Source organism: Propithecus coquereli, unplaced genomic scaffold (genome assembly GCF_000956105.1).
Source record: "Propithecus coquereli isolate 6110/MARCELLA unplaced genomic scaffold, Pcoq_1.0 Scaffold421, whole genome shotgun sequence".
Classification (NCBI taxonomy): Eukaryota; Metazoa; Chordata; class Mammalia; order Primates; family Indriidae; genus Propithecus; species Propithecus coquereli.
In genome coordinates, this window is record NW_012149964.1 from 2,302,945 (window position 1) to 2,309,166 (window position 6,222).

At 52.0% G+C, this 6,222-nt stretch overlaps 1 pseudogene; it reads right to left on the minus strand.

Annotated features, from left to right (window-relative positions):
- Positions 1 to 5,214: 5,214 nt before the first annotated feature.
- LOC105817728 lies at positions 5,215 to 5,950 on the minus strand (annotated as a pseudogene).
- Between the last annotated feature and the right edge of the window lie 272 nt (positions 5,951 to 6,222).

The following is a 6,222-nucleotide window of genomic DNA, read 5'->3' on the forward strand; positions in this document are numbered from 1 at the left end:
TAGCGTCCCGAAGGACGGAGCCATTGGGTTGGGCCCGGGGAGAGACTGCTGCGTGGCAGAAGGCACAGGCAGGGCAGGCTGAGGCTGCCTAGCGAATGGTGGTGGGCCCTGGCGCCTCCGCCCTGGCGCCCCCCCTCGTCCCCTCCCGGGGTCCCGGGGGGCAGCATCGGGACGTGTCCAACTTGGCTTTCGGGCTGGAGCTGGGAGAACGTGTCCCCTTGCAGGAGCCCATCTGGAAAGGCCGAGGCCCGGGCCGCCGGGGCGTGTTTCCCTGCGCGCCCGAGAACTCTGAGAAGCGGTCTTCCGAGGGAAGAGAGGCGCTTGTCCAAGCCGGTGTCCCTCAGGCCCGCCTTGCCTTGCAGAATTGAAGCGTGGGAGGGGACCAGGGGACCCTCCGGAGGTCACAGGTGGGAGGTCTTGTTTCTGAAGGGCAATGGGCGATGAAGGCAGAGTGAGGGGTTGGGCCTCTGAGGCCTGAGTGCTTAGGAGCAGGGCGTCTGCTTGGCAGCGAAGAAGGGACAAAAGATCCCCGAGGCGAGCCCTCCCTTCCCGCCTCCTGAACGCAGACAGGTAGCGACCAAGGAGTGTGTGCTCCTCTGTGCCCGAGTCGAGGTGGGCTGCCACGAAAGCTGAAACGCACAGTTTGGCCGTGGAGCTTGGGCCGGACATCCCGGGACGAAGAGCCTGGCGTCAGAGTTTGACTTGGCTGGCCCTGGCTTCGGGGATCTGGGAGGGGGTTTTCAGGGGGTCGGTGGTGGTGGAGGCGGCAGCGGCCATCCGTGGAGGTGGCGGCCTGGGGCTTCGGCTCCATTGCATTCGTGTTGACGCCTCTCGGTGCAGTTGAACGATTTCTAACCCCTTGGATGACATCTGTCCTGCTTTGGGGGCAATACCTAGACGTGTGGTCCCGGAGAAAGCAGGAGGTGCTCTCACGCACACACACACACAGAGACACACACACAGGCTCACAGGCTCACACAGTGAGAGTGGGGCATGCGGGGGCGGGGGGGGAGAGAGAGAGAGACAATTCGTAATGAGAGAGAGAAAAAGAAAAAGGATGACTGGGAAGACAGGGGGAGAGGGAGGGGTACAGAGACAGTGAGTGAGAGGGAATCCTTCGCTGATATTTTTGGGGTCCAGTTGGAGAGGTGGGCAGGGAGGCCGTGAGCTTGGCTCTACCGCGTCCCTTGCGTTTACCTTGTCTCGTCTACAGAGCAGTGTTCCTGGACGGTGCGTTCTTTGCGCACGTGTCGGGGTTATTCCTGTTTGTAAGGTGCCCCGACACGGTCACGGTAATTTGTCCAGCAGCATGTGCACCCATTTAGGGGGAAGAAGACGCAACGCTTCTGCCTCGTCCTCGTCCGGCGTAGCACACGCGAGTCCGCGGAAGCACGCACAGGTCCGCGTGCTTTGCACGGCAAGCCTCCTGGTGGGAGATGCGCGGAGGTGCACCTAGGCTCGGCGCGAGGAAGACGGGTGTCTGACGGGTGTCTTAGGGGTGGCACCCGGGTCCGGTCCTGTCTGAGCTAGCCGTGCCTGAGCCCCTGCGGGTTGCCGGAGTGAGAAGGACCCCGTGCTCGTGCCCGCTGTCAGGGGGTCACGGTTTCCCGTGACTCTTTGGTCCCCTGTGCGGGCCCGTGGGACACTGGTGGCGCTCGACCTGGTGGTGGAGATGGCCTTGGACTGACCTGTGATAGTGCCCCCGTCAGAATGTCTCCTGGCCTGCAGGGGCTGGGGTTGCAGCCAGCCCTGTGCCCACTCTGGATCTTGTCCCTCACGCAGCCCCCAGTGGTCACGGTGTAGGTAGGGTTTGGGCAGGTTCGGGTGCATTGCTAGGGGGACTGCAGGTGAACTGTTCCCTTTCGGTGAGGAAGGCAGGTGAAGGGGACCCTAGTGAGGCCAGGCTCGGGGCAGTGGGAGGGCTCCTCCTGAGAATGGGCAAGAGGGTGCTGTCCGCCATGTTGGAGCCAGATTGGACAGGGGTCGGCGTTTTTCCGTCAGCAAAGGGCGGAGGGAGTGGCCCTGGGGGAAGGGCAGGCGGGCATTCGTGGTGCAACACTGCCATCCAGAGGAACATGTTTGGCGCTCCCGCGAAGCCCTGCCTGGGGTTTCCTGGGAAGGAGTGGCTTGAGAGTGCAATGGGGGTCCAGCGGGGACAGGGACGGGACCCTGGGCAGATCAGAGGTCTCAGGAGGCCTTGGGGAACCGTGGCCCGCGGCGGGGCGGGCAGTGGAAGCACCAGCGACCGGCGGCGGGCAGAGGTCTCCTGCCAGGCGCCCGGTGGGCCTGTATAGGAAGTCCGGGCTCTGCAGCCTGGTGGCGGCCATGTCTCGGCGGTAGTAGAGGAAGTCTGCATATTGGAGCCCTGGCTTTGCACTGTGGATCATTTGCTTAGTTTTCTATGTTTTTGGAGCTACGGGATCGATGCCGTGTATAGGTCGTTGTCCATGGCGCACCCCGGTTAAGGACAACTCTCAATTGTGGGAATCTTCGGCCATCGGCCTTTGTGGCAGCCACCAGAGGTGTTCTTTTTTCCTAGGGAGGAAGATAGAGTCGTTGATCTTCTTGTCCCCCCTGGTCCTGCACCCTCAGTGGCAGTTCAGGTGACTGAAGCATACCCATCCTTAGGCAATTTAATGTACAAGGCATCCCTGCTCCTGTTTTCTCTTTTTGCTGTGTCTTAAAAGATTGGGCGATTGTCTCGGTCTTCGCCCAATGCTCTTGGCAGTCATTTGTGGTTCAGTGTCTTTCTCTTCACGTGTTTGTGTTCTGGCTGTATACATTGGCAGCATTCGATATGCCTGCTTAGGGTTTTGCTGTCTTGCATTTCTCTTTAAGTCTCAGAGTGTCTTTTAATGATTCTCTATGCCTTTTACTGTCTTGTATTTTTACAGATAATTTTTGATGTGTGGCCTTGGAAAGGAAATGTCACACAAATAGTGGGGGAGTCTGAGTCTGAGCAGGAGAAGAAAGAGGGACTGGGTAAGCTGTGGAGGGGCAAAATGCAGAATTGTGTGGAGAAGGAGAGATTGAGTGGGAGTTGGGAAAAAGGAATGAACACATTTTTCGGAGGTATTTTTATTTTTTTTTGAGACAGAGTCTGGCTCTGTTGCCCGGGCTAGAGTGCCGTGGCATCAGCCTAGCTCACAGCAACCTCAAACTCCTGGGCTCAAGCTATCCTCCTGCCTCAGCCTCCCGGGTAGCTGGGACTACAGGCATGTGCCACCATGCCCGGCTAATTTTTTATATATATATATATATATATGTTTAGTCGTCCAGATCATTTCTTTCTATTTTTTAGTGGAGATGGGGTCTCGCTCTTGTTCAGGCTGGTCTTGAACTCCTGACCTTGAGCGATCCACCCGCCTTGGCCTCCCAGAGTACTAGGATTACAGGCATGAGCCACTGCGCTCGGCCCTTGGGAGGTATTTTTAATGGAAGTATTTTGTGTTCCACATTTGCATTGATTATGAGGTATAGGTTGGAGTGTACTATTTTACTTTATACTGTAATGTCTTTATAGTAGTAGTCCTTGGCAGTGTGTTCTTTCAGCATGTGTCGGGGTATTTCCATTACTAATCAACCCCGAGCGTAAAAAGTGAGCTGTCCAAATGCACTTGATGTGCTTGTAGTAGTATGTCTATCCTCGGAGTAGGGTAGATGTTGTTCAGTGGGGTTAGAATTGATGCAGTATTTGTTCTCCAAAGTCTATTTCTCCCTAGCAATACCTACTCTTTTCCCCTTCATACTGATGGCAGCAACTAGTCTTGTTTCTCTCAATCTTTCTGTCTTACATAAATCATTTAAATGGAATCAAACATTTGTTCTCTTGTCACTGGCTTATTTCACTTACCATAATGTCTTCAAGGTTTTTTCATGTTGTATCATGTGAGAAGAAGACTTCCTTCTTTTCAAAGCTGTAATAATATTCCATTGCCTGAATATATCACATTTTTTCCATCATTTCACCTATTGATGAACATTTGGCTTGTTTTTGTATCTTGAGTATTTTGAATATTTCTGCTAGCAACATGCATTTGCAAATATATCTTTGAGGCCTTTTTTCGATTATTTTGTATATATTCTTAGACATGGGGTTGCTGTGTCATAGGGTAGTTGTTTTTTCAGTTTATTTCAGGAACCACCATGCTCTTTGCCATAGCAACAGCACCATTTTACAATCCCACCGATAGTCCACAAGGGTTACAATTTCTCTATATACTTGATATTTACCATTTTTTGATAGTAGACATCATAATGAATGCAAAGTTATATCTCATTGTAGCTTTTATTTGCATTTCCCTAATGATTAGTGATGTTGAGCATTTTTTTAATGTCCTTATCAGCCTTTTATATATCTCCTTTAAAGAAATATCTTTTCAATCCTTGCTTTTTTTTTTTGACAAGGAAGACAAACTTTATAGGAAACTGAAAAAGAGATGAGCAGAGCAAGATATGTTTAAAGAAATATCTTTTCAATCCTTCCTTTTTTTTTTGACAAGGAAGACAAACTTTATAGGAAACTGAAAAAGAAATGAGCAGAGTGAGATATGTGTGTAGTAAAGGATATAAAGAATGTACATTTGTTATCTTCAAGAATTTTCATGCAACATTATGACCCAACAACAAAAATTGATCAGAGGAAGAACAGTATGAACATATTCTAATTCAGTGCTCTCCAATAGAACTTCCTGTCATAATGGAAATGTTCCATATCTTTGTACTAATACAGAATCCACTAACAACACGAAAAATCGAAATGTAGCTAATGCAATTGAGGAAATGAATTTTCATATAATTTAAATAGCCACAGGCGACTAGTGGCTTCCGGTTGAACAGCAAAGTTCTAATGCCTCATGGGTCAAAACCAGTGGTTTCTTTGGTTTGGGGGACTTATCTAATCAGTGTTAAGGGATTGAGGGTTGGGTATAGAAACAGAGGAAAGTTCTCAGCAGATCCATCTGGCCACTTAAACAAGATCCAAAATTCTCCATTGCTTCTGGAGATGGGACAGTACCACTTAGTTGTGGGAGGAACTCCTGGGGAGACCTCAGTATGCCCTTCCAACTCCTGGATAATGTCAGTGGGAGCAAAGGCCTAGGATTTTGGCCACTGAGAGGGGAAGAAGCCTATGGTTCCATACACAGAATCTGAGGTTGGGGCCATCTGTGCATGGGAACTGCTGCTGTGGAGCTGGTGAAAAGCTGGAGGTGTTCATTTCCGGACAGGGTTTCCGGAGCCAGATTTAGAAGTGGAGGGAGCAGGGGGACCCGACGGCCCTTTCTGGCCACCGGCACGCTGCACAGGCCCTTTCTTTTTTGGGATTAAGATCTTGTTCTTGCTCTTAAACACTTTGCTGGGATCCAGCTTGTTCACAAAGGAGTCAGTCCCTCCTATGAGCAGGTTTGTGTTGTAGGTGATGGGTTTATACATGCTGAACCATTGCTTGGCCTGTGGGCCAAGCTGGTGAAGGCGTACTGCCACTGGGGCAGGCGATAATAGGCAGTAAAGGTGTCCGTGGGAAAATGCCAGTATAACGCTCTGTCCAGGAACCAGATTTCAGTGTCTTGTGCTAATGCTTCATGTGTATCGTCCTCCAGGTCTGCAAGAGTTAGTGCATTAGGAAGTGAATACATGGAAGACCGGATGGGTCAGTTTTGAGATGCTGTTAATTACCATGTTGCCCAGTGGAATGGTGTTCTTATCCAGCTTCACACTCCATGTCATGTGGAAGCCATTGGTCATCAGGTAAAAGTTCTTCGAATCCTCGGGCATCATACAGTTACTCTTGTTCCCACGAAGAAATCATATGACGTTCAGCAGGCACCTTTTCTAAGATGGTCACCTGCGTCACACTCGGGGAAGATTCTAGGATGTGGGTGATGCCCAGGGTCAGCTTCTCCAGATGCGGCTTGTTGCAGCCCAGCAACGGGGGCGACGTCTTCTCCATGGCTCGTATCCCCGCTCCGCGCACTGCCTGGAAAGCAGCTGCAGCCGGTCTGGAGAGCGGGGCGGGCTGGAGGAGGGTCCGGCCCTGCCTCAGCACCAGCGCCGTCAAGTTCACGGTATGCCGGGAGCTGTAGTTCTCGGTGCCTGAGAGGGCGGCGGGGTGGAGATGGGGTCCAGCAGTAGCTCCGCGGGGCGCTCGTTCAGGCCCGCGCTGGGCCCCACACTGTACCCCACGGCAACAGCCTCCCCTCCCCGCGGACCCTCTTGTCCCAC